This window comes from Lampris incognitus, chromosome 10 (assembly GCF_029633865.1).
Source record: "Lampris incognitus isolate fLamInc1 chromosome 10, fLamInc1.hap2, whole genome shotgun sequence".
Taxonomy (NCBI): domain Eukaryota; kingdom Metazoa; phylum Chordata; class Actinopteri; order Lampriformes; family Lampridae; genus Lampris; species Lampris incognitus.
Window position 1 is genome coordinate 12,441,321 of NC_079220.1, and position 27,860 is coordinate 12,469,180.

A 27,860-nucleotide genomic window follows, 5' to 3' on the forward strand; every position below is an offset into this window, starting at 1 on the left:
AAATGTGATTGTGAGATTTTACGTTGATGGACAACGTGCCTAAAAAGAGACAAATACATTGAAAAGCGGAGACGCGATAAGGAAGCTGAACCCAACCGTGACACGTGTTAATGGTGTGTTTCAGGAGTATTGGTAGGTTATACCTACAGAGGGCGTTTTAAGGGAACAATTAAACGACTGGTAATGATTCAACGGTGAAATGACTTTTGCAATGGTGCTTGTCCGTCACGCCAATAAAACTCAACCTTTGACCCTCAGGTGAAAAGAGAGACACGGTTGCACAGGACGAGAGAGGGAGAGTTAGAGAGAGACAACAGAGAGAGACAACACACTGTACGTAGGATCAAATAAAAATGATACAAAGAATCCACCAGCATTTTATGTCTCACCGGCTGACTGGATGGGATTCACTGTATCATATATTCATGGTAATAAAGAAAGACCTGGCAGTGTCCATCATAATGGTTTATAGCTCTAGTAATGTTGTTATATTATCAGCATATGGTGGCTTGCTTGTAAATCACCAGACTGGAATTCTGTCCCAAGTTACACGGCATTACAAAAGTTACTAAAAATCATTTTTTTGGCGTCTATTTAAAGAAAGACCAAGAAATAAATAATACAGTGAAAGTACTTTTAAGAACGTTTTTGAATCCCGGAATCACCCAACCTCATAAAATTAGGCAAGAAAATTCTGCCTCTGTTTAGCCAAGCCAAATGAGTCCAGTTACGTCCAGTTAGATATGAGTATAAATGTCCAGCTATAAAGAGTAGGGCGTTAACTCCACCAAAAATATATATATAAATAGATAAATAAAAATCCCTGTTGAAATAGAAGGAAGGGGAAAAGGGATATTGCGTAAAGTATGAAGGGGGAAATACAGTGGAGAAGGCTCTGGTGGGATTCAAACCCCAGCCAGCCAGCAGGAGTACACATAGTCTCAGTGATGGGGATAGTAACCACTACTATGCCAGCTATGGGCACGGCATCAGATGTTTTGGTATTGGGTTTGAACATGTTGACTGACAATGTCAGTTAAAAACAATTGAACCTAGCACCTATTTCAAACCACTGACTCACAGCTGGGTATATATTAAAAGGAAACCTGGCTACAACCCCATTTCTAGCTGATTAACCCCATGGCTGGGATTTCATATACATAAACATGCTGATGTATGGCTCTATACATCGGCATGCCATGCACTGGTAATAATTTCACACCTAGCCAGCCTGCTCCCATCCCCCTCATCCTCCTTCACCTCCTCCTCATCCTCTCCGCCTGACAGTTGGCTGTAACAGCAGCCACAGAATACACACCACAGAGGTGCTAGATATTCTTCCTCTCCCTTGCTGTGCTTGTGCACAAGTACACATGCACACGCACACACACACACACACACACACACACATGCACACACACACTTTTGGAAGGATGTAGAGATACACAAATGCACACACTGTGTCTGCCACACATGCAAACTCACATTCTCAGACATACACACTAGCTGGCAAATAAACTGAAAGCGCACTCAAATAGGTACAAGATTATTCACTCACACGCACACACACACACAACTACACACACATCCCTATCAGCTGTGGCACTCAAGCCTGCTTTTGGCAGCCATCTCCTCTCTCTCTCTCCACTCTCCTATCCTCATTTCTCCTTTCCTATCCGATCCTGTCCTCCTCGCATGCTGTGTGTGTGTATGCGTGTGTCTGTGTGGCGGCACACACTTTAAATGGTGAGCACTGTTGCCTGACAGCAAGAGGGTTCTGGGTTCAATATCAGCTCCTCTGTGCGGCGTTTTCATGTTGTCTGTTAAGGATTTTCTTCAAGTCGAAAGATTTACAGATTTAAAAAGAAAATCTAAACTGCCTTCAGTAGCATCCCACGTGTTTGTCCTGCAATGAACTGATGCCCAATCCCTGCTACCCTGCATCTGAGTAAGCGGGTACAGAGAATGAATTAATGGATGCCGTGTGTCTTCAGAAATGGCATGTATTTCTTTGAATCGGTAAGCCTTTCATGTAAAAATAAGTTGTCTGTCCGTGTTTGGAGACATCTAAAATATTAGCTTTCTCTTATCAAATTTAGATCCCTCTCTCTACCTCACTCATCTCTACCTTTCTTTTGCCCTACTACCCTCTTTCTTTCTTTTTTGGTGCTTCAGCTGTTCCCCAGCTACGTTTTTCCTTCTTTCGCTCCGCCTCTCCCTTCATCCGTGCCGAATTCTTAATTAAAACGAATTCATTAGCTCCTAAAAATATCCACGACAAACTGATATCGCCGACGCGCGAGCAGACGCGTGCACGCACGTTCCTTCCTCATTCATAATGTACCCACTTAGCACCTCAGCTGCCACCTTTTATTTCATAACCTAGCATGAGAATAAACATAGGCCCTCTCCGAAGGCACAACTTAAAACACATGGCGCACCCCGGGATCGAAGCGGCGATGATGCATTGCACATCGTTTCTCTCCCACGGGGTTAAACTACCAAGATAACGCCTCGAATTGAAACGCAGCCGAGTGTGAGCCGAGATCCAGAGCGAAACCCTACTACTGTAAAATCTGTGTTAACATACAAATGGCACGGTTACTGTTCACATTATAGGGCCTACGTTCGCCAGATAAATCTCATTACAGGTAATGGAGGTGGCGTACAGTCAGGCGGCATGCACTGCATTATGGGAAGGGTGCATGATGAGTTACCATGCCTCTTGAGAGTACTTTCAGCGGAATGAGCTCTGAGCGCTAACATAATATACTGCACAATAGCAAAGCTAAAAGGGCTAACGTGGTCTTCGATCAGCTGGTAATCCAGGCCCTGGGTCCGGCAAGTCGTGTCACGTTTACTGTACCTAAATATGTCTATTTCAAACGATGTGACCGTCACTGCCCACGTACTTCCATGAGTCCTTTACGTTCGCATGGATGTTAAGTGATACATCCACTAGAGCAGTGGTTCTCAACCTTTTTGGGGTCCTGGACCCCCTGCGTATTTTTGATCTACCCTGAGGACCCCTCCACCTGATCTTGGGGGAGGGGGGTTGCAATTTGATAGAAACAGTAGAAACTGCATTTTAAATTGCATTATAGCATTTATTCACTCTTTGGGGCAAAAATAAGAGTTTTCAGTTGCAACTTAGATATAGTTAACAAAACAGAATTCTTATGCAGTAACTTTCAGATATATGTAACAAAACAGAATATGTATTCAGTAACTTTCAGATATATGTAACAACAGAATTTTTATGCAGTGACTTTTAACAATGCAAACGGGAGCGAGATCTCTTATTAAAATACAATAAATTACACTTGTGAAACAGATGTAATTAGAGAAAAAAAAGTCCTGTTACCCTTTATAGTTTAGGTAGATAAAGGTCTCAGTCACATTTGAGTAAAATAATCCTATTTCTATAAATGTCATAGGATCTTTTTTTAAAGATATTTTATTTTCACGGACCCCTTGCAATTACACCACGGACCACTAGGGGTCCGCGGACCCCCGGTTGAGAAACACTGCACTGGAGGGCAGTTCAGAGTCAAACGTTTCTGACAACAAGACGGTGGAGGAGGTCGTTTTGTTTTGTTTTTTGTCCCTGTGCCCTGGCGAGGTAATATTATAGATATGTTTTAAAATTTATCACCAACTCACAGTTCTGCCATTTTTTAAAATGTCTTCGTGTCTCGCTTGAACGCTTGGCTACACTGCCCCCTACGATTTCTGGTGGTACTGCTCCGTTTCGTCCGTATCCGTAAGGCCTCGTTTATGCTCAACGTTAAACACTTATACGGATTGATACGGAAGAAGCCTCCTATCCGTACTCAGCGTTCCTTTCGTCCGTATTTGTGCACGTTTTCACAAAGCTTATGGATACGGACGAAACGGGGCAGTACCACCGGAAATCGTGGGGGCAGTGTAGCCAATAGTTCAAGCGAGACCAGTCAGACATTTAAAAAATGGCGGGACCTTTTGAGGAAAGGTTGCGCGAGTTGGTAAGAAATTTTAAACGTATGTTACGTTGCGCGGGCACACGGACAGTAAGGCACAGGTACATTATAACGACCTCCTCCCCCCGTTGCTAAGTTGTTGTCAGAAACATTTGACTCTGAACTGCCCTCTAGTGGATGTATCGCTTAACATCCATGCCAACGTCAAGGACGCATTGATGTGGGCAGTGACTGTTGCATCGTTTGAAATAGACGTATATTTATTTTCATATGTAAATGGAGCATAGAAGTCTTAAGGGCTAAGGAATGAATGCCGTCAGTGAGGGGTACCCACAAACGTGTGTGTGTGTTGAGCATAAATGAGCCCTTAATGATGAAATCAACCCCGCTTAAATCCACACATGCACATGCATGCACATACACGGGAGTAAACACCAATTTGTCAATTTTGTAATTGAAGGATGTAGCCGACTTGAGGAGTAAAAGTGCAAAAAAAAAAAGTGAAACGTGTCGGGAAATGAGGAAGAAAGGAGCGCTACCATTAAAGTTTATGTCCCTAAAAAAGGGCGTAACCCTGAAATAACCTGAGAAATTCCATCACTGACGCACAGTTCCCATGATCCACCACTGCCCCCCCCTCTCCCTCTGATAATATTAAATCCTCTCCATCACCTGACCAGGATTCTCATTAAGCTGAGGAGCCAAGCGCTCCATCATTGACAATTCATTTCAGCCAGACTGCCGCCTTGTCCGGCTCCGAAAATGCATTCCACATACAGCATAAAGCATCACTTAATACATGCTTTATTTGTCTAGCTGATCAGTCGATATGGCGAGGATCACTCCTCCTCAATCAGCCACCAAACAAAGAGACAGAGAGAGAGACAGAGAGAGAGCGAGAGAGAGAGAGAGAGAGAGAGAGAGAGAGAGAGAGAGAGAGAGAGAGAGAGAGAGAGAGAGAGAGAGAGAGAGAGAGACAGGGACAGAGAGACAGAGAGAGTTAAGGGGATGAGATGAGGGGAAAAGGAGGCATGAAGGTAGGCTATAAGGAGGGAGTGGATTAGGGGGTGTTGAAGGGGGTAAGGAGGAGGAGAAAGGAGGGAGACCAGGAGTGATGGATGAACAGAGGTGGAGGAGAGAGACAGAGACAGCAGCGAGAGAGAGCAAGAAAGAGAGAGGGGGGGGAGGTGTAGCGAGGTATGGAGGAGGGAATCTCAGAGCAAACACGCAACAGAGGTTAAGGAGACAAATGCTCTTAACCTTGTTCTTAAGAGCACATTCCTTTTGTCCTCCATTTCTCTCATTGCCTGTTTCATCCATCTATGTCCACCCACACCCATCTCCCCTCTCCCTCCATCCTCCATGCCCGTCACTCCCATCTCTCTGTTTCAAGTTACCTCCATTTCTATCTGCTCCGCACTCACTCCCCCTATCACCACCACAGACATGCACACACACACACACACACACACACACACACACACACACCCTGTTTCCCACACTCGTGTCCATCTTGTCTGTCTTCAGCCGTCTTTACCGCCTGTCTCTGTCTTTGCCCAAACCCATCTGTCCACCCTCTTCCAAGCTCTTCTCTTTCTTCCCCTTTATCTCCTTTTTTTCCCCTCCCGCCCATCCTGATTGGATTACTAATATTGCCCAAATGGATTTTTATTCTGAAGACTCAGCATTCAGATGGACTATTTAAAATGGAATTTCTAAAGTTATTATCTTCCAAATAGGTTTTTATTCACAGTACCCAGCAATACCCAGCTGGAATTCATAAAGTTAGTTTAGTATGGGTTTTTTTTTTCCTTTTTTCAATTTGGCTAGCCTCTCAGTCTTCCCTACCCCCCCCCCCCTCTCTCTCCTCTGGCTCTTTGTCTCTTGCAGTCTCTCTCCCTGTCCTACTTTTGAACCTAGTTATTCTATCCATCTCTCTGTCCTCCCTCCAGACCTGACTCTCTCTTTCTGTCTGCCTGCCAACCCGCCCCTCCGTCCATCCATCCGTCCGTCCGTCCATCCCCCGATCCGTCTGTCCGCCTGCTCGGCTTCCTCCCCTTTCTCTCACTCTCTCCCAGCTATCTTTCCCTCTCTCTCTTGTCCCATTTCTACAATTTTTGTCTCTCAGTCACTCTTCCTGCAATGTTAATTCAAATTGGCTGGATTGGGAAGACAGTGCCGGTCCAATAATGCCAAAAGCACTCAGGAAGGCATAATCAATCTCTCTCTCTCGCTCTCTCTCTCTGCGTGTCTGTCTCTCGCATTCTTTCTCTCTGTCTTCTTCCCTCTCTCTTACCCCCCACCCTCTTTTATATTCTCCCCATATGTGAAGTGGGACTCTGGCGCTCTCTCTCCTCCAGTTCTCTCTATCGCCACACTCGCCGTTCTAATTGACCTCTTGCATTTGAATATTTTATCTCCTCTCTCTCTCTTTGTCTCTCTGTCCGTCTCTCATGTGAGGGCACCATTATCCCCCCCCCCCCAACATTTGTACCGCTTTATTTTTACTTTTTGGTTTCCATCCCCTTTTCTATATCCCCTAATCTCTCAGTTCGCCTCCACCTCTCCATCAGGTTCTTCCAGAGACAGTTTTACCTGAAAAACAAATTCCACTGGCTTTCTTGCACTATTTTCCCCCAAAATGAAGCTCACACCTGCTCCCAATCCCCTCTCTCCACCTCTCCCTCGCTTTCTCTCCCTTTTCATGTGGGCACCTCTCCATCAGCATCAGATGCTGCCCTGTCAGGTTTGGGGAGACAGGTAGAGAGGGAAGAGAAAAGAGGGGACAGACAGAAAGAGAATAGGAAAAGAGAAGGCGCAGAGAAACAGGGAGAGAGGCAAGAGAGAGTGAGAGAGAGAGAGAGAGAGAGAGAGAGAGAGAGAGAGAGAGAGAGAGAGAGAGAGAGAGAGATGGAGAGGGTGACAGAGAAAGTGAGAGAGGGACTGATGGAGGCTAAGAGAGGCAGAGAAACACTTCTAATTCACGGAGACAGGCTGCGTTTCCGTGGCAACGTGGTTTCCATCGTAACAGCCCTGCTAAGGATGTCATTAGCAGGGAACAAAAAAGAATGCCACTCAGTGCTTGTACATAACACACACAAACACACACACACACACACACACACACTCACACACACACAGATACACACACACACACACACACACAAAACAACAACAAAAAAGCGCAACATCTCCGACACCTCCTCCCCGTTTTACACAAATAGAGACACAAGCTTACGCAACACTCTCACCCCTGTGCCCAAACTCCATCCACACACACATGCCCACGCACACAATGCTCAGCAAAAACTACGTCCGGCGCGCAACTCTATACACAACCTCATACGATCAGCCCGTGGTATGACCACTTTCCCAAAGCCCACACACAAACGGGAACTAACACACACAAACACATCTGTCTGAGATTTATTTTCTTTCGTGAGCTCGAGCGGCAGGGCTCCACCGTGCCGCGGGGCGCAGAGATTGTGATGTGCACTGAACAGCATCCATATTGCTTTTGTTGATGCCCTCTGCTCGATGAGGACCACAGAGGCTCTCCAGATCTCTCGGCGATATTCAAACAGCATGTTAACAACAGCGGTTTAAAACGCAGAGGGCATAGTAACATTTTCATACACAGATGGTATGTCGATACCTAGGGAGGATGTGTTGCTCGGGCTGCGTGGTCTATAAAAAAGAGCAAATCTATAAATACCGTTGAGTGTTTTTTTTTCTCGTGACGCTCGTATCAAGAACAACTTATGGAAAATAAAATCGTGAAATAAACTTCAGTTTTCTAAGTGACAGTTATTACAGACAGCCGTTAATTCAGAGCGCCAGAGTTATACCAACAACAACACCCAGACAACAGACGACCGAGGAAACTAATATTCATGTATGTCAGCAATATTCCTAATCAACAGAAAATCTGGAAGGAAAAAAAATAAGAGGACGATTGGTGCCCAAGACATGAGGTTATTTGGGGGCGGGGAGATTTGTGCGATTACTCAGTGACAGTGGCGGTTCTAAGGGGGGGCAGGGGGGCCAGTGCCCCCGTAATATTAAGCCTGGACCCCCCCCCTCTGGCCCCCCTGACTGTGGCGAATATTTTCGCAAATCTACTTAATTGTGAATCAGTGAATCAGAATTTTTTTTTTTTTACATTTTCATCCCACATTTATTCCCAGAGAGGGGAAACTGTAATTCATGGGCAGTGATAAATAAAATGTACATTAACACTGAATGAGTATTCATGTGTTTATTGTTACATGACTATCGTTTGTCTTTTGGAGAACCAAACCTATGGGGGGGGTGGTGGTGGTATGTAACAGTTGTGCTTAATATGTTTGGTACCCCTAAAATCCTATGTGGCCCCAGCCTGCCCCCCCCATTTGAAATGGTCTAGAACCGCCACTGCTCAGTGACACTCAATGGACCCCACGTAAGAACATCTTCTTCCCTTCAACTCAAATCTCTGTTAAATTTACACTCACGAGGGTTGCAAATGAGTCATCAACATCAGATGCATGAGACACACTTCACCACTCGAATGTTTTGCTTTCTTACACACATGCGCTGAGGGTTGAATGCCACTTGTTAGCAAATTAAACGCACAAGCCAGTGAACGTTCAATTAGCATAGTTAATGCCTCAAAAAGATCGTATCAGGACAGCTGGTTCTGATGTGTGCACACACACACACCAAAAAAAAAAAAACAGGTTTGGGAGGAATCTGAGCTGATCAGGTGCTACCTTTTACACTCAGACATGCTGTCATAAAAAAAAAAAAAAGAGGATCTAAAAATAAAACTGATGTTGCAAGTTTAGAAATCAGAGTGCTGCTGTCAGAACAGATCCTTGTGATGCGAGTTTTTATAACTGTTTTATGTAAAAACCTTCATCAGAAGACTTTCATACCGGATCCATTTCCAGTCATGCGAGAGAGCAATGTTGTGTGTGTGTGTCAGATGGGTTTGCTTTACCCCTATTCCTCCTATTTGATAGTTACTGCAGTAATAACTGATAGGTGGGGTGTCTGGGCCGCGTGGTGGTCTATTTTGTTGAGTACCAACATGGGGATCTCAAGTTCGAGTCCCCGTGTTACCTCCGGCTTGGTCAGGTGTCCCTAAAGACACAATTGGCCGTGTCTGCGGGTGGGAAGCTGGATGTGGGTATGTGTCCTGGTCGCTGCACTAGCGCCTCCTCTGGTCGGTCGGGGTGCCTGTTCGGGGGGGGGGAGGGGGAACTGGGGGGGGGGTAGCGTGATCCTCCCACGTGCTACGTCCCCCTGGCGAAACTCTTCACTGTCAGGTGAAAAGAAGCGGCTGGCGACCTCACATGTATCGGAGGAGACATGTGGTAGTCTGCAGCCCTCCCCGGATCGGCAGAGAGGCAGCAACCGGGACGGCTCAGAAGAGTGGGGTAATTGGTCGGATACAATTGGGGAGAAAAGGGGGGAAATGCCCAAAAAACAAAGGAAAATATTGGTCTCAATTTATCTGAGCTGCCAGTAGCATTTCTGCCTCATATATTGTAGGTTATATTTATTTCCAAATACAATATACCATGAAATAACATAAATATATTTTTCATTCGTACAACCTCATACTCCAAAGCTACATGTGTACACGGGCACAAATAATGAGAAGGATACGATAACCTCACTTTCCCCCATGCAGATCGTATCATGGTAGGTACAAGATATGTTGAATATCCTACGCCTGGTTTTGATTTATGGATCCCAAAATTTATCTCTTATACTACACGTTATTGTAGATGACTACAAATACATTCAGCTCGGTTCGGGAAAGGATGAGCTGAAAAGGTTTCAGGGTCTACGTGCTGTAAAGATGTGATGTAAATGGCTTCATGTGATGTGAACAAGCACACCGGGTGCTGATAGTAGACGTCATGTTGACATTACTGTAGGCAGCAAGCATGTTGCTCAGCCTCTGCCTAGCTCCGGGGTATCGTGGAGACAATAACCCAGTTTCTACTGCGGGGCCAAACAAAGCAAAATGGAGCTTACTCATTACCTATGGCTCTGAATTTCCCGCAGAAAAGTGTTAATGTGATTATTTCTGCACCTCATCGCCAACAGAGATGACTGGGCAGCTCAGCCGCAGCATCAACTTTACAAATGATGAGTTTAATTCTTCAATAAGATATTAAAAATTTGAGCTTTTACAAAAGTATCACTGTTATAAAAGGAAAACCATATCGTGGGTTACTTGTAATCGCATAAGATTTAGGGGTAACTGCAAACCTTTTGACGTTATCGATGTAGAAACCCTCTATATTTTTTAAATATTCCCTGATGAAAGCAAGCAATGAAAGCAGACTGCAAAGTCTTCCTTAAAATGCGTATGTAGTGGTTTTAGACAAAACCCTTCAAAATCCAAACGTTGGCTTGTATTTGATCATAACCCTCGGGAAACTGGTGACATTTGTTTATCCATTAGTAGCCGAAATAGCTTCCAATTGTACTTGGCCAATTATCCCACTCCGTCCTGGTTGCTGCTCCCCCCCTCTGCCGAGCCGGAGAGGGCTGCAGACTTCCACACGCTTTCTCCCTCCCTCCCGAACAGGCACCCCGACCGACCAGGGGAGGTGCTAGTGCAGGGACCAGGACACATACCCACATCCCCCCCCCACAGACATGGCCAGTTGTGTCTGTAGGGACGCCCGACCAAGCCGGAGGTAACGCGGAGATTCGAACTGGCGATCGCCATGTTGATAGGCAACGGAATAGACCACCACCCCACCCGGACGCCCCCACTAGCCTGAATAACTTGTGAGATTGTGCTCTGGATTCAAAGGTCACCAGCTGTGAGTTAAATGTTATACAGCTACGACCATACACACCATATAACAAAGCTGCAGTTAAAGACCGTGTTGATACTGGAGTATACAGCACCAGTGTATGTTGCAAACCTACAGTATGGCTCCAGGGCATGGGAAATATCATCATTCCACATACAGGAACAGACTGTTGCTCCCATATATGGCTGATATATATACACAGTAATGGTTCACCACTGTGTCAGCCGGCTGCAATGCTATGCAAGTTTTTTATGAAGCCATACATTGAATCCGTCCAATATAAAAATATGTACTGTTTCAACAGCAGTGCACGGTGAATGTGTGTGTGTGTGTGTGTGTGTGTGTAGGTAGGTAAGAGTAGTTTGTGTGTGATGGGTAATGTTGCAGGTGTGCGCGTGTGTTTGTTTGTGTGTTTGTTCGTATGTCTAAGTATGCCCAACCATGTAATGAGTGTTTCATTGCGCTTTCCATCATCAGCACAGACATTTTTGTCTACACTGTATTATTGTAACTCAGCAGGAAAAAGTCTGAGAGAAAATGTTTTTGGAAAGCCCCACTGGACTAAGGAAAAAGACCACGTACAATGGCCACCACTAAATAATCTGGCAATAGTATATATAAGAAATGCTTACTACTTCCAAAAAGTTGTGGAGTTTGCGATGTCCCTGACCAGCTTTCAAAAACAAAGTCCAACACCAATACACACTTGCTTTTTTTGTGCACTCACCACAAAATAATGCTGCCTGAAGATTATTACATAAAAAAAAAAACTGGTGCAAATTGACATGTCTGTTTTCTTTTAATGTTAACTTGACTGTTGTAGCAAACTGTGACTCTTAATCCTTGGCTCTCTGACCCCTCTTCCCTCTCAGGGGGGGAAAAAAAAATCAAATTAGCAGCTTAGCTTACTGTGTACTCTCCTGTAGCACTGCAAGTGACCTATGAAACAACAGTTAAGACACAAGATCTGCCTAGGCAACACAACGAGCGAACAGCACGGAGATGGTGAGAGTTATCGCTGAAACAAAAAACAGCTAATTTTTAAAGCAAAATGCAAATCCTCCGTACATCATCACACAAGCTGTGTGTGCACTTCAGCGGAATATGGTGACAATGGGCCGGGGTGCAAAACGCATGACAGCCACCCCCTCCTGTTACACAAAATTTCATGTAAGCCTACATGTAAACAGCTAAGCAACCACTGGCGACAGACACTTCAGAACCATGGACAGTGTACAGTGATCATGGCATTTTTGGGGACCCACCACCAAAAACAAGCATTATTGTTAATAAATAATATTGTTAAATTGGCACAGTGACCTATTAAATATATATCCATCCATCCATCCATTATCCAAACCACTTATCCTGCTCTCAGGGTCGCAGGGATGCTGCAGCCTATCCCAGCAGTCATTGGGCAGAAGGTGGGGAGACACCCTGGACAGGCCGCCAGGCCATGTTAGGGTAAATATGAATAATGACCGCTGAGATGGTTAATTTACAGATTGACTGGTAATTCTGTATGATGACCGTTTTCCCAAATAAACCTTAAATATATTGTAACGACCACGGATGACTAGACTCGCTAGCCCTTGGCTAACGGGTCAGAACCTTTAGTCGACTAGTTAGCGCAGACCCGGGTTCGCGTCTCGGCTGCGGCGGATTCCCGACTGCTCCCTGAATTCACTACAATATGTATACAAAACAGTGGCAGCAGCGGCCAGAATAAAATCAGATGGCATGACAGCTTATTAGATTTTAAATAACTTACCAAATTAAGCTCTGGTGTAGGTCTTCCTTTGCCAATTAACTCCAACTTTTCATTGCAAGTTACTCTTGAAAACGTCATGGCTAATAAATTCGCAACGATGTCCCCCCTCACAAGCGGTAACGTTACTCGCGACATCCATCGTGAACCAACCGGTTAGCTAGCTAGCTAGTTTATCGCCCCCCCCCCCCCGGCTTGTGATTCATGTCCCCCTGCAGCGGGCGGAACTTGTCATAACTCTCATCTGGACCACCAAGCTCAGAGCTGGTTAAAACAACATGGGAACAACACTATGAGACAGCTATTAGCTACATTGGCATCAACTGGGAGAATAACATTATGCAGATGCTATGCTGGGATGGTATCAGCTGTGTTCATTCCTTTCTCTTCAATCCTGTTACTCTCAACTGATTATCCAATAAATCAGAAAAGTCATAAGAATAGAGAAGGAGTGATTAACTAAGGCTTATGGTTTAGATGGCTGTATATACATTTGTGTGTGTGTGTGCGTTTGTGTGTGTGTGTGTGTGCATCTTTTTAAAAAACAAACTATAATTTGTTCCACATTGTTATTTTTGTTGTTGTGGTGGTGGACGTTGTCCTTCCTTGTACACAGTGTTCTGTTTATTAGCATACTTCTTTGTTTAAAAGCCCCCCTCAGAGTCTGGCCGTCTCATGCCAATAAAAGTCTATTAAGCCTGTTTGACTTTGCTAATGCAAATCAGTCTTTGGCGCGAACAAGGCAGCCAGTGCTCCTCCACACTAAACAACTGTCTAACACAGGACTGATGTGAAAAAGAACAAATACATTAACTAATGCAAATAAAATAATACCCCATGGCCATGGCGAGGTTTCTGCATTGGTGATGATGATAGCGGTGGTGATGATTATAATGATAATAATGACGAGGATAGCACTGGTGATAAGGACGATCGGATTGCTATTATATGAAATTAACAAAATATCCGCTGGGGATAGGTGCCACTATATTGATGATGATGATGATGACAATGGTGGTGGTTGATATGATGATGATAATGAAAATGAAACTGACACATGTGGATGATGCACACAAAATTATAAACTATAATACCTTGTTTGGCAACCTGTTTTGTTGTACATGCTGTATACCTACCATAAAGCGTCTCTTTTTTATGACACATCATCCAAATTCACACTGAGTTTTGTCCTGGTTTTAAATCTTGTTTTACAGGTCTATGATTGTATGGCATGCACTTAAATAAATGTAAACTCGCCAGACTAGGCACGTTAAAGGGCACAAATCCCTCAAACCATGTACCAACCGCCCTTTGAGTGTCATTGGTTCATGATGTAACTCTTGCGTGTTGAACACGAACAGGGACTCGGTGACTTTAGTCAATGGAAACTAACATTAAACCAGCAGCTATGAGTATAAACTAACCAAACTAATAAAACCTAGAAAGGAAGTTGTTAAACTGTTATATATTGTGCACTATCCCTTCTAGGTGGGCATTACCATGCTCTCTGGGCTAATAATTTAACAATAAGTGTTAAATATACAGTGTGTCATGGCACACGTTCTGTGGCCTTCAAATTCATATTCTTTAGCACCCCTTGTGGTAGTTTGTTGTAAAAAAAAAAAACAGTGATAAATGTTAAGCATTTTCTCAGTGGTCAGTTCAGATCATGTGACTCGTAGGTTAGCGGTCAACCATGAAAAGACAGCAGTTTGCAAGAATTTCTCCACGCATCAGACAGAACGTTCCGCTCCGTTTTTCTTTATGTTTGTGCCTTGGAGAGCCTTTGCTTGTAAGTTTGTTACCTTTTACGTGTTTTGTGCAAATGTGCATATTAATAATTTGGAATTCAAGTGTTTGGATTAACAATGCTATTTGTGATCATTTCATTTGCTAAGATTAAAAATGGTAAACTAAGCTAAATGTAGCTTCTTGTCATAGCATGTGCATTTAGGCTATTTGTAAGCAAGGAGAATTCATTTGTGCTGTACTGTATCTGTCAGTTTTTGCATAGATGAAACACGCATCAGGGACAGAATAGTAAAAAAGCAACCTCACAGCGGGTACAACAATTCAAAGAAAGAAAGCTTCACTTCAAGCATTCCTCGCTCATTATCACGCTTCATATGCCTGGACGGCATAGCATTACATGATGGCAGAGGAAACGCTTGAGATTGAAGATGCAATGAGCAAAGCCAAGCATTGGAGACAAGATCCTCCGCCTTTGTTTCAACAAATAGATCAAGAAGCTCATCAGGTAGCATAGCCGCTGCCAAGGCTCATGCCAAGCTGGAGGCCGCTCGAGCCAGGGCTGAATTCCTCAAGAAGGAATCCGAAGTTATGATTGAAAAGGCTCAATTAAAAGTGACAGAGGCTTGTATGGAAGCGACTCCAGCAGTTCTAAAGTATGAAAGTGAGGTAGCTGCAGCCATTGTTGAGACAAAATACTGGAGGCAGCAGCAGAAGGTGAGCGTGGAGAAAAGAACTCAGATGTAAGAGAGGTCTCTGAACGCACTCGCGACTACATCCAGTCCCAGCTAGGTTCAAAAACTCCTTTGGGGGTTGAACCATATAAACCACCTCTAGAGCCCATCATCCATGTATTCAGACCTGAAACACCATTGAGGCAGCATCACTCTACAGCTTGAAATGTTAGAGCTCCTTGCAAAATGCTTGATAATGATGATACAACACAACAACCTCAGAGGCCAACGCCAGTGATTTATCACAACTCACCAGCACCGCCATTCACAACCTCACCTATTAAGACTATACCACAGCCACCACTCAACAAAGACACCAACATAAGTGATTTCGCTAGGGACTTAGCATGCTGTGAGCTTGTTAACTCAGGACTCACAAAGTTTGATGATCATCCTGAGAACTATTGGGCGAGAAGTCATCTTTCACAAATGCCATAGAAGGATTGTACCTATCAGCTAGTGAGCAGCTAGACCTTCTGTCAAAATGGTTGGGAGAACAGTCCGTGCATCATGTGAGGAGGATTCGAGCTATGCATGTAGGTAATCCTATTACGGGCCTAAGAAAAGCTTGAGAGCACCTGGAAGACTGCTTTGGCTCCCCGGAGGTTATTGAAAAGTCTCTCTTCGACAGTATTGACAACTTTCCAAAGATCAGTAATAAAGCTGCTGTATAATTTAGTGAGCTTGGCAATCTCCTACAGGAGGTGAAGTCTGCTAAATATGAAGGTTACTTACCTGGACTTGCCTATCTTGACACCACCCATGGTGTAGCACACATTGTAGACAAGTTACCTTATAGTCTTCAACAGAAGTGGATGGCTCAAGGTTCCCAGTACAAAGCTGTACATCATGTTGCCTTTCCTCCATTCTCGTTCTTCTGTGACTTCATCTGCAAAGAGGCACGGACACGCAATGATCCAAGCTTTGCTCTTTCATCAGGAAACCAAAGTTTATTGAGACCGGAGCAGCCAGCAAAGCGGCAAGGGAAAAGCTCAGTCTACACCCACAAGACAGAGGTCTTGCGAGATACTGTGAATCAGACAAGCAGTTCAAGGAGCGATTTGGATGATGTTGACAAGAAATGCCCACTTCATAAGAAGCCCCATCCCCTCAAACGCTGCAGGGGGTTTAGGAGCAAGCCTCTAGAGGAACGTAAGTCTTTCTTAAAAGAAAATTGTATATTTCAGATGCTGTGCTACAACCACTCATCTGGCCAGGAACTGCAAGGCAACCATCAAATGTAAGGAATGTGACAGTGATGTTCACATTGCAGCCCTTCATCCAGAACCATCCCCACATGGTGGGGAGGGAGAAGCTGAAGCACCTCAACCTGCAATCACTTCTAAGTGTACTAAAGTCTGTGGAGATGGTATAAGGTCCTGTTCCAAGATCTGCCTAGCTAAGGTCTACTCAGAGGGCCACCCAGAGAAGGCAATCAAGACTCAAAAGGTCTGCACTCTCCTTCCCCCTCAAGGCCACTTCAAGGAATCTGACCTCCAAAGACAACAATGGAGGCAGGTGAAGCATCTTGCCAACACCTTCTGGAGCAGATGGCGGCGTGAATACCTGGCAACGCTTCAGAGCTGAAGCAAATGGCAAGAGGAATGACAAAACCTGAAGGAGGGCGATGTGGTCCTTCTTAAAGAGGCTCATGCCAAGCGCAATGAAAGGCCCATGGCTCTTGTAACCAAGGCATTTTTTTTGCAGCGATGGAAGTCAGAAAGGTTGAACTCAAGGTCACGAGACATGGAATAATCAAGATGTTCCTCAAACCTGTTTCAGAAACGGTTCTTCTTATGTCAACCAAGCACTGATTTTGAAGTTTTTCCTGTGGACATTCCCTATAATGTCAGCTGGTTACATAGTGGTATCTAACTAATACCAGGCAGGGAGTGGCATGGCGCACATTCTGTGCGCACATTCTTAAATGTCATGTGACTTGTAGGTTAGAGGTCAACCATGAAAAGACAGCAGTTTGCAAGAATTTCTCCATGCATCAGACAGAAAGTTCCGCTCTGTTTTTCTTTACATTTGTGACTTGGAGAGCCTTTGCTTGTAGGTTTGTTACCATTTCCATGTTTTGTGCAAATGTGCATATTAATAATTTGGAATTCAAACATTTGGATTAACAACGCTATTTGTGATCATTTCCATTTCCTAAGATTAAAAATGGTAAGCTAAGCTAAATGTAGCTTCTTGTCGTAGCATGGGCATTTAGGCTATTTGTAAGCAATGAGAATTCATTTGTGCTTTACTTTGTAACCAAAGCATTGTAACTTTGCATTTATTTCAGTTCTGCAAAAAAGGAAAAGAAGAGAAACGAGGATTCAGTAAAACACCTTAACTTCACTCCCGTGTTCAACTTTTCTCTGAATCCTGTTTGTTAGATATCTGTCAGTTTTTGCGTAGATGAAACATGCATCAGGGACAGAATATAGTGGACTACTGTTTTATGTTGCACATGATGTGCATTTTTTGTGTGTGTGTGTGTGCTGGACTTGGGAGGTGAACTTGGGCTGATTAATGGTATTGTCTTGTGTTGTTATAACTGCAGAGCTAAGGCAGACATGGAAGAGATGAAATGCACTCCTACCACAGGGCCACAATTAAAGTATGAGACTATTTTGCATTTCCTATAAACTCAGTTTATATGTGGCAGCATTGTACTGATGACATAGTTTTGCATGAGAAATGGGTTTGTACACGCCCTCTGCCTCGCAGCCTGGTCTTTGTCTAAAAGCATTTTCATATTTTTGGAAACTGTAAAAAAGTGTCCTCAGATGCAGCGTGTTACAAATTACATGATTTTTTTTCCACGCCAGATGAAATATGCACAAAGATAATTAAATATGTATTTCAAATACAAGTAGTGGAAACTGCGCCTATCTCTGATGAGGAGGATGAAGGCAAGGATGAAGATAAGGAGCATGCCGGGTATCTAGCCAAGTTCATGTGTAACATACAGGCCTGCGTGGCATACCGGAGGTGTTCGCACACCATGATACTGACAATGTAGCTAATGGAGGGGTACTTCTCACACTATCTTCTGTCTGTCATATCTCACTCATGGTCTCACTCATGTCATGTCTGTGATGCATCTCTGAACGTGCTCGTGTCTGTATGGATTGCATGTGTGTGAACGTTGGGGGAAGTGTTGGGAAGTGTTGGCTGTCTATGAAGTAGGGCAAGTTGCAGGGTAGCGGATATTTGTAGACAGAAAGAGGCAGTGAAGAGAGAGGAGGAGGTGGTGTTTGTTCTAATTGTGGAGAACAAGAGAGGGGAGGGGCACCATTTACATTCATCAGAGGCACTTGCCTTGCCTGAACATACAGGACACGAGAGAGAGGGAGAGAGAGAGAAAGAGAGAGAGAGAGAGAGAGAGAGAGAGAGAGAGAGAGAGAGAGAGAGAGAGAGAGAGAGAGAGAGAGAGAGGGCGGGGACAGTTGAAATAAAAAATAAAGAGGGAAAGAAACCACAAGACAGAATGGGGTTGGGCAATGAGATTATTTCTGTGTTTCTCGGTTTATTTGGGTTTTTTTTTTTTAAATTCAGTCCAGGGAATGCTTGCATAGCAGTGAAATTCAGAAATAAGAGTTGGATTTTGAAAAGAAAGTAAATACATAGTAATAACTGATGCAACCTGCGTCCCCCAGCTTCACCTCTCATCTCGGGAACAATTTCCAAAAAACTTAACACAAAAGGATTTACCGGGCCACCTCATCTATTAACTACGGCCTGAGCTGTGGAGGAAACGCAATGAAGACTCATCATATGTCAAGGAAAGAGGCACTTTTATATTAAATGATGAGACTGGATAACCCAAATATATTTACTTTTTGCTCTTGGGTTTTTTTAACCTGATACCCACAAAGGTCATTTATAATGGAAATAACCTTTAAAACCCAAACAGATTAGCATAGGCTGACACTGGAATGATTACGATTTTGTGTCTTTCTTGAGTGTGTCTGTCTATGTCCCTCCATCCATCCATTATCAAAGCCGCTTATCCCAATCGAGGTCGCGGGATGCTGGAGCCTATCCCAGCAGTCATTGGGCCGGCAGGCGGGGAGACATCTTGGACGGACCGCCAGGCCATCAGTGTCTGTGTACATATGCATACAAATGTATGTGCACACGCCTGTGTATGTGTGTGTGCATGCACCTCAGCTTGTGTAAGAGCCCATTTCATGTACTTTTTTTTATGTTGTGTGTCTTAGGAGCAGAGTGCATGTGAATGCAGGTAGTAATGATTTTCAAGTGCACGTAGGTGGGCGGGTGAGGTGTCCGTAAGGCTAACAGTGTAGACGTCTGTGTTATGGTGGCTCTATCCATCATCAGCACACAGTTCTGTCTACGCTGTGTTATTCCTATACTGTATGTCAGCAGGTCCATGTCTGGGCTCATTGGCCTGATGAGCAGGTTACTGTGTGTGTGTGTGTGTGTGTGGGGGGGGCTCTGACAGGGGCCAGCTTGGCTCAGCCCTGTTGGGTAATTGACCAAAGTACATCTCCCGATCCTCACTCATGCCTAACGCCTTTTGTGACATTGTGCCCTCCCTTCTCTTTCTTTCCTTCCTTTTCTCACTTTCCCTCTCTCTTCATCTCTCCCTCCCTTTTTCGCTCTCCGCCGTCCTTTACCTTTGCCGCTCCCATGTCTCTTCCTTCCCCCCTCCCTCCTTGCCTCTCTCCTCCTGTTGATGGAGGGCTTCTAACGGCTCTTCTATCCAGGTGGCCATGGGCGAGGAGAAGCACAGGCAGCAAGGGCAAATGAGAGGAGGAGATGAGAAAAGGATGAAAGGGTGGGAGATAGGCAACCAGAGGAAGACAGAAAGTCCTAATGCCTGGATGCCAGCGGATGCTGAAGAGGGAGGGATGCTGGTGGAAAAGAGTGGAAAGGGAGCGGCGAGATAAAAGATACAGCTCACCAGGGAAAAGGAAACGGTTAATTAAAAGAAGCATTACAGATGGAAGAGATGAATGGGAGCAAAAATAAACCATCCGGAATGGAAAATGCACTTTAGGGGATCAGGAAAAGAAAAGAAAAAGAAAAGAAAAGAAACATAGGAAATAAAAATAATACGTGTAAAGAGGGTTAAAGTTATAAATAGTGAGGATGCCCACGTGGCATAAAGTGAAATACAAGACATTAAGAGATTAAGATATTAAGACAGACCAACTGACAGGCAGACAGATGGACAGTCAAACATACGGGTAGACACACAGATGGGTAGTCATACAGACATACAGATTATTTATTTTATCTCGATGGAGACTTTCCAACTGTTGGGACGTTCAAACTGGTGTCTCTTCTGTGACACGGTGGTCTTTCTGATTACTACGCCATCAGGCTTATCAACAAGCGGGATGAAACGAGAAGAAGCCAGAGATGAACCACGGGCAGAACAAGAGGGGAAGGTCCGACATGAGGATCGCCTCATGGCAAGGGTAGCGGGGGTGGTAATTAACCAGAGCCAGGGTTAAGTATGCTTTCTGGCCATGTAAGCCCTAGGGTCTCAATACATCTATCTCTCTCTCTCTCTCTCTCTCTCTCTCTCTCTCTCTCTCTCTCTCTCTCTCTCTCTCTCTCTCTCTCTCTCTCTCTCTCTCTCTCTCTCTCTCTCTCTCTCTCTCTCTCTCTCTCTCTCTCTCACACACACACACACACACACAATCTCTCTCTTGTATGTAGTGTATACTCCATAGAGGAGCACTGAGTCATCTCAGCCTATGAATAGAAGGGGGTCCATCCCTTCTGCACCTCTGATTCAGGACAGAGGCGGGGGGGAATGGGCTAATAAGCACCCCATTAGTGTTAAGAGGGAAGGATGGGTGCAGGAAATGGGGGAGAGAAATGGATGGGGAGGAGGAGGGTAGTGCTTAAAGGCCTTGGGAGAGGAGAGGTTGGGAATAGGTGGTGAGGGCAAGAGAGGCTATTGCTGGGTGGTCTGGAAGGAAAGCTAGAAGATGTGTGTGGTGAGGAAAACATATGGCTAATGAGGTGCCAGTGGGACAGAGAGAGAGAGAGAGAGAGAGAGAGAGAGAGAGAGAGAGAGAGAGAGAGAGAGAGAGAGAGAGAGAGAGAGAGAGAGAGAGAGAGAGAGAGAGAGAGAGAGAGAGAGAGAGAGAGAGAGAGGAGGGACCGGGAGGAGGAAAAGGCGGTGGACATGGAAAGGTGCATGAATGGACGGACAAGATTAGAACTTCAGTAACTGGTTGACTGTTGAGCAATAGCTAGAATAAATGGACATTGTGAGCACTGTGTTTTGTGTGCTTTAGGAGCAAATTTACTAGGAGACTAGAAATGATCTGCTCTGTTCTATTCTATACTACACTAGTCTTGCCTATTCACGAGAAAAAAAGGGAACACAGCGCTGACATCTGGGCGTGGGGAGAAAGAGGGAGGGGGTTGTGGATGAGTTGAAGAAAGAGGAAGCAGGGGGTGGGCAGGATGCTGAGGAGGAAGGACAGCTGAGGCTGAGAGGTAGGGTGGAGGAGAGAGGACAGAGAAGGGTGGATTGATTAACACCTGTACATCCGTCAGCCCACCCACAAATCCCCCACATCTCCACCCCCCCAACCCTCATGAGCCCCACCTCACCGGCCTCCATCCATAATGAGATGGAGGGGTAGAAAGGTTGGGACACATGAAAGACAATGTCAGACATGTGACAGGGTAGAAGAGAAAGATAAAGGGATGGATGGATGGAAGGAGGGAGAAAGGAGATGAAAGAAGGAGAAACTAGGAAACAAGAGAACAGAAAAACTGAAAGTGTGCATACGTGATGTGAAAGTAAAAACAGAGGTAAAGCGAGGGAGACAGAATGGGGGAATGAAAGGAGGATTGTGTATCAAGAGCATCAAGAAGAGAGACAGCGTCCACGGAGCAGGGGTACGCCGTCGCCAAAAAAAAAAAACTCAATAAAATATATGTTTTTAAATCTCCGTACATGAAGCTGAGAAAGGAAAAGGTGAATATAGACAATTCAGTGAGGAAAAAAGTGTTATTTCATAAACACTCTTCTTCTATTCTTTACCGTGTGCTACGATTCTAATTTTGCAGTGTCAATCATTTGTCAGAGGGGATGTGTTTTTTTTCCTCTTGTCTTTGTTTTCGTCTAAGACTTCAGAACAAAGCGGTTGGATTGGATTTGTTTTCGGCAGATAGGGGTGACTCAACGCGCTGAAACACACCCGTGTACAGGAATATCTTCAACCAGACACACGAGAGAACTAGAAAAAAAATTCCAGTGTGGTTCTGAGAGAGTAGTGTTTTAGCACAAAGACCGGCGAGCAGCCAATAGGTGGAACGAAAAACGAGAGAAGGCAAGAAACAAAGATGAGACAATGAGAAGATAAAAACAGATACGATGGAATGAATGATAGATGAGGGGTTTAAGAAGGCTAATGGCTGGATAAGAGTATAGACAGTAGGGCATGGGCAGGGCCCTACCTACTTTTGAACATCACACATGTAAAAAAAAATCGAATTCCACTGCCTACCAACATGGGGATCACTGGTTCGAATCCCCGTGTTACCGCCGACTTGGTCAGGTGTCCCTACAGTCACAATTGGCCGTGTTTGTGGGTGGGAAGCCGGATGTGGATATGTGTGCTGGTCACTGCACTGGCGCCTCCTCTGGTCGGTCGGGGTGCCTCTTTGGGGGCGGGGGGGACTGGGGGAGTGCCGTGATCCTCCCACGCGCTACATGCCCCTGGCGAAACCCCTCACTGTAAGGTGAAAAGAAGTGGCTGGCGACTCCACATGTCGTAGTCTGCAGCCCTCCCCGGATCGGCAGAGGGGGTGGAGCAGCGCCCGGGACGGCTCGGAAGAGTGGGGTAGTTGGACGGGTTCAATTGAAGAGAAGGGGGGGGGGGATCGAATCCATCGGTAGCCATTTACATCATACCCTGCTTCCCCGTTCCCCCACACAGCAGTAAATACTGTTATCTACAAACGTAATGGCCAACACACACACACACACACATACACACACACATTCATACCTAAGGACAATTTAGACCTACATGTCTTTGGATTGTGTGATGGCCTGGCGGCCTGTCCAGGGTGTCTCCCCGCCTGCCGCCCAGTGACTGCTGAGATAGGCTCCAGCATCCCCGCATCCCTGAGAGCAGGATAAGCGGCTCGGATAATGGATGGATGGATGGATAAATGTATTGGCTAATTCAGTCATGTGACGTGAGTCGAACCGCCACTTCACTTTGGTTAGCTAGTTAGCTTTTACCGCATAATGAAACGCCAAAACTTAACGGATTTTTTTCGGGGCAATACCAGCGAAAGTTGGGGATTGCCAAGGACTTCATCCGGCACAAGGACAGACGCAGACGGTTCTTCGGTGACATTTAAAGAGTCTGACATTTCTTTTTTAAATTCTATATGAAGGGACTTATTCTTCAGCGTCTTAAAGATGCGTCAGCTGTAATACCGTAATGATCATAAAAGTGGCTCCGCAAGTCAAGTCGGTTTCAAGTTGGGGAGCGAGGGGTTGGCGGCGTTATGTGTGTGTGGGGGGGGGGAGGGGCTGATGGGCCCGACCAATCCGAAATGCGTTCCGTGGTCCATGTGGTGGGGAGAGAATGTGGGGGGGGGGGGGTGAAGGTGTGGAAAAAGTTGCCGGTTGAGTTTAAAAATGTCCACGTTCTAAATGGGCAGAGTAAATTGAGACCAGCGGGGTTGGAAAATAGGACACATAAATTTAGGGCCCTCCGTATTGTTCACTTTTGCATGCACGCACACACGCGCGCGCGCACATACAGACACAGACACACACACACCTCCCTCTGTTAAGGAAAGGGGAACACACACAGTGAACTGTCGCATTTGCTAAACCAGGACAATGAGATGCATTACTATAAAACAAAGAAAAAAAGCGAGCGAGCGAGAGAGAGGGAAGGAGTGAGAGAGAGAGAGAGAGAGAGAGAGAGAGAGAGAGAGAGAGAGAGAGAGAGAGAGAGAGAGAGAGAGAGAGAGAGAGAGAGGGTAGGGCAGAAGAGTAAAATAGCACAACAAAGAGGCATACAAAGTTTGAAGAAAACAAACAAAGGGAAAAGAGGTGATGTTGAAGATGGTTTTAAAGAGAACGGTTCTGAGATAATGATGGGTAGCAGAGCTGTGTAAGGCGGCACGGTGGCGCAGTGGTTAGCGCGGTCGCATCAAAGCAACAAGGTATTGGGTTCGAGCCCCGGGGTAGTCCAACCTTGGGGGTCGTCCTCTGTGTGGAGTTTGCATGTTCTCCCCGTGTCTGTGTGGGTTTCCTCCGGGGGCTCCGGTTTCCCCCCACAGTCCAAAGACATGTAGGTCGGGTGACTCAGCCATACTAAATTGTCCCTAGGTATGAATGTGTGTATGTGTATCGGCCCTGTGACGGACTGGCAGCCTGTCCAGGGCGTCTCCCCGCCTGTCGCCCCAATGACTGCTGGGATAGGCTCCAGAATCCCTGTGACCCTGAGAGGAGGATAAGCGGTTTGGATAATGGACGGACGGATGGAAAGCTGTTGCGTAGCTTTACTGCCCTTTACCGGGCACAACGTCCACGAACGAAGCAAATGAGATAAGAGACAGGGGAAGAAAAGGGCGAGAGAGACATAAGATGGCAACTGAGATAGAGACGGCGTGCCAGACTTAAGGGAAAGCAGGAGCAGAGCGGCAGAGAGAAATAAACAGGGACTAAACATGTAGGCAGGGACACTGGAGAGGAGACCTCTCTTTTAATGCCCTCATCATTTACAGACGCCCCTAATTGCGTCTGTGTTTCTGCGAGGACGCGGCGCTGCCCGGCTGAACAGCCCATCACATTAATGGAGTACAGGGCCGCAGCCATTAGCACAACAATAGGCGGTATTGTAGGACATTAATTGGGAATACAAACGCAAGCACCGCAGGGTGGGGTCCCCCCCCCCCCCAGAGGAGCAAGGGGAGCGCGCCGCCTCACGCAGGACATGACACCTCGACGAGTCTTTCGCTTCCTGTCCAAACCAAAATCACACCTCCTAAAGACGAGAAAAGCAGACCGATCCCTGGAAAACGGGGAGAATGTGAAGCACAGAATCACATTTTGGAAACCCAGGCAGGGGTTTTGAGTCGAGTTGCCCCTGTGAACATACCCCCGTGCCAAGATTCAGTCGGCTTGCGTAGACACGAGCATGCAGAGTCTCAATGAACACACACTCACTTACACACACACACAAAAGCTAGCGTACAACAATTACCCCTGGACACCACTCAGCACCACTTTAATACGATCATTCAACCCGTTTCCACCGAGAAAATGGCGGCCATGTGTAACACGTTACCGTCAACTAAAACAGCGAAAAGCCCAAAACAGTTCGGCTGCAAGTTTTTGGATCACTTCCTGCTACAAAGGCCGGACCGTCGTTGTTAAATGGAAAGAGACGGCACAGAATTTTCTCACTTGTTTGGATTCGTTTGTGTGTGTGTGTGTGTGTGTGTGTGTGTGTGTGTGTGTGTGTGTGTGTGTGTGAGTCTCAAGCCAGTCAAAGAGGCCTGAGCCATCACTAGCCCGTAGATTATGTACCAAGTTTTTTGGACAGCACCATATCAGCTGCTCCAGAGGGGATGGTGACAGAGGGAGGTGTAGTCAAAACAGTAATTCAGGGGCGCCCGGGTAGCGTAGCGGTCTATTCTGTTGCCTACCAATACGGGGATCGGCGGTTCGAATCCTCGTGTTACCCCCGGCTTGGTCGGGCGTCCCTGCAGACACAATTGGCTGGGTCTGCGGGTGGCAAGCCGGATGTGGGTGTGTGTCGTGGAACTACACTGACGCCTCCTCTGGTCAGTCGGGGCGCCTGTTCAGGGGGGCTGGGTAGCATGATCCTCCTACGCGCTACGCCCCCCGGGAGAATCTCCTCACTGTCAGGTGAAAAGAGGCGGCTGGCGACTCCACATGTATCGGAGGAGGCATGTGGTAGTCTGCAGCCCTCCCCGGATTGGCAGAGGGGGTGGAGCAGCAGCAACCGGGATGGCACGGGAAGAGTGGGGTAATTGGCCGGATACAATTGGGGAGAAAAATGGGGGGAACTCCCCCCCCCCAAAAAAGTAATTCATCATGAACATTGTTAAATAATGTGTACAAAAACAATGAAATCAAGATTAATATTTCCACATTAATGACCTCTGACCTTCACGTGATAGTTTATATTTCCACATTAACGACCTCTGACCTTCACGTGATAGTTTATATTTCCACATTAATGACCTCTGACCTTCACGTGATAGTTTATGAAAGTACGATAATGCGTGTTTTGACGCGTGTGTGTTTATGCATGTTTTGTCTGTGCATGCTTATTTCCATGCCCGTGTGAATTTTTGTCTGCATATATATATATAAATATGTGTCTGTGCATCTCTGTGTGTGTGTGCCGCACAAATGCAAGTAAGTGTGTGTGTGAGTCTAACACATGATTCATATTGGATTAGATTCCCTTAGGTCGTCGGGGTTGGCGGCATTTCCTGTTTGCATTAATTGCTGACGCTCTTACATTTAAATCGCACGCGGGGATGGAGCCTGTCGCCCCCCCCCCCCCCCCCCCCGCTTCAGCTAGCTGCAGCCTCCACACATAGATTAGCTCGCTTGTACATTTTATGTGGCGGCCCAGGGGTGATCGGCGACAACCGCAGCTATTTGTACCACCACAAAAGCCATGCCTCCAAGATACGCCGAGATAGGTAGTGTAATCCAACGCTTCGGATCTAACAGATAACACAGTGACTCAACAGAACAAGTAGGGCGGTGCTGGAAACCACCACAGACGATGTGCTGCAGCCATGTTGGCTGAGTAGAAGCACGCAAATAACACGTTCACAGACACTGGAACACACACACACACACACACACACACACACACACACACACAAACACTCGGTGAAATTGTTGGACGCCTTCCCTCGCTTGTCTTGGGCCCCTCCTCCTTTATCTTGTTCTGTCTCTCACAGATGTGTGGAGTGTTGCGCTCTATCCATCTTCCTCTCCCTTTCCTCTCCCTCCATCCCTCCTCCTCCGGCCACTCCGTGTTTCCCCGAGCAAAGAGGCAGACTCTTTCCTTGTAACATCAGCTACGCTGGATAGATGGCAGTACTTACAAGCACAGACTCTCCATCCACTACTCTGTTACTTTCTCTCTTCCTCTCTCCTCCACTCTTTCTCAGCGAGACGGTGATGCATTTATCCTCTCACTTGCACCCTATCCTAGTCATTGATACTGATGCAGGTGCCCTTTCCCTCCATCCATCTCTCACCTTTCATCCTCCCCAACACCTTTTCCCCAGTTCCTTGATAGCAACAACCTCCCTTTGTCATTCAGCCTTTCACTCTTCCCACAATACACTGACACGAGTCCTCTTTTCTCCACTTTGCTGTTTCCTGTTACAAGTAGGGCGCAGACTACAACGTGACCAAATGTAGGCATTGTGGTAGTCTCGTTTATTTGCTGCGTAACTACCACTGGGGTTTTGCTCCCCCTAAGAGAGAAACTATTTGGAAAAGGTTTTGCTGTCATCAGTGGTCTGTCTGTGAGACAATTTAGATTTTTTGTTCTCCCAATTTTCCCCCTTTTTCTCCCCAGTTGTATCTGGCCAATTACCCCGCCTCTTTTTGAGCCGTCCCGGTCACTGCTCCACCGAACAGAGGAGGCACTAGTGCAGTGACCAGGACAAATACCCACATCCGACTTCCCACCCGCAGACACGACCAATTGTGTCCTTAGGGATGCCCAACCAAACCGGAGGTAACGCAGGGACTCGACCCAGCGATCCCGTGTTGGTAGGCAACGAAATAGACCGCTACGCTACCCGG

At 45.9% G+C, this 27,860-nt stretch overlaps 1 protein-coding gene across 1 annotated transcript in view; it reads right to left on the reverse strand.

The window, feature by feature from the left end:
* Positions 1-27,860, reverse strand: part of grin2ba (glutamate receptor, ionotropic, N-methyl D-aspartate 2B, genome duplicate a) — a 122,679-nt gene that overhangs the window by 88,853 nt on the left and 5,966 nt on the right. The window lies entirely within an intron of this gene.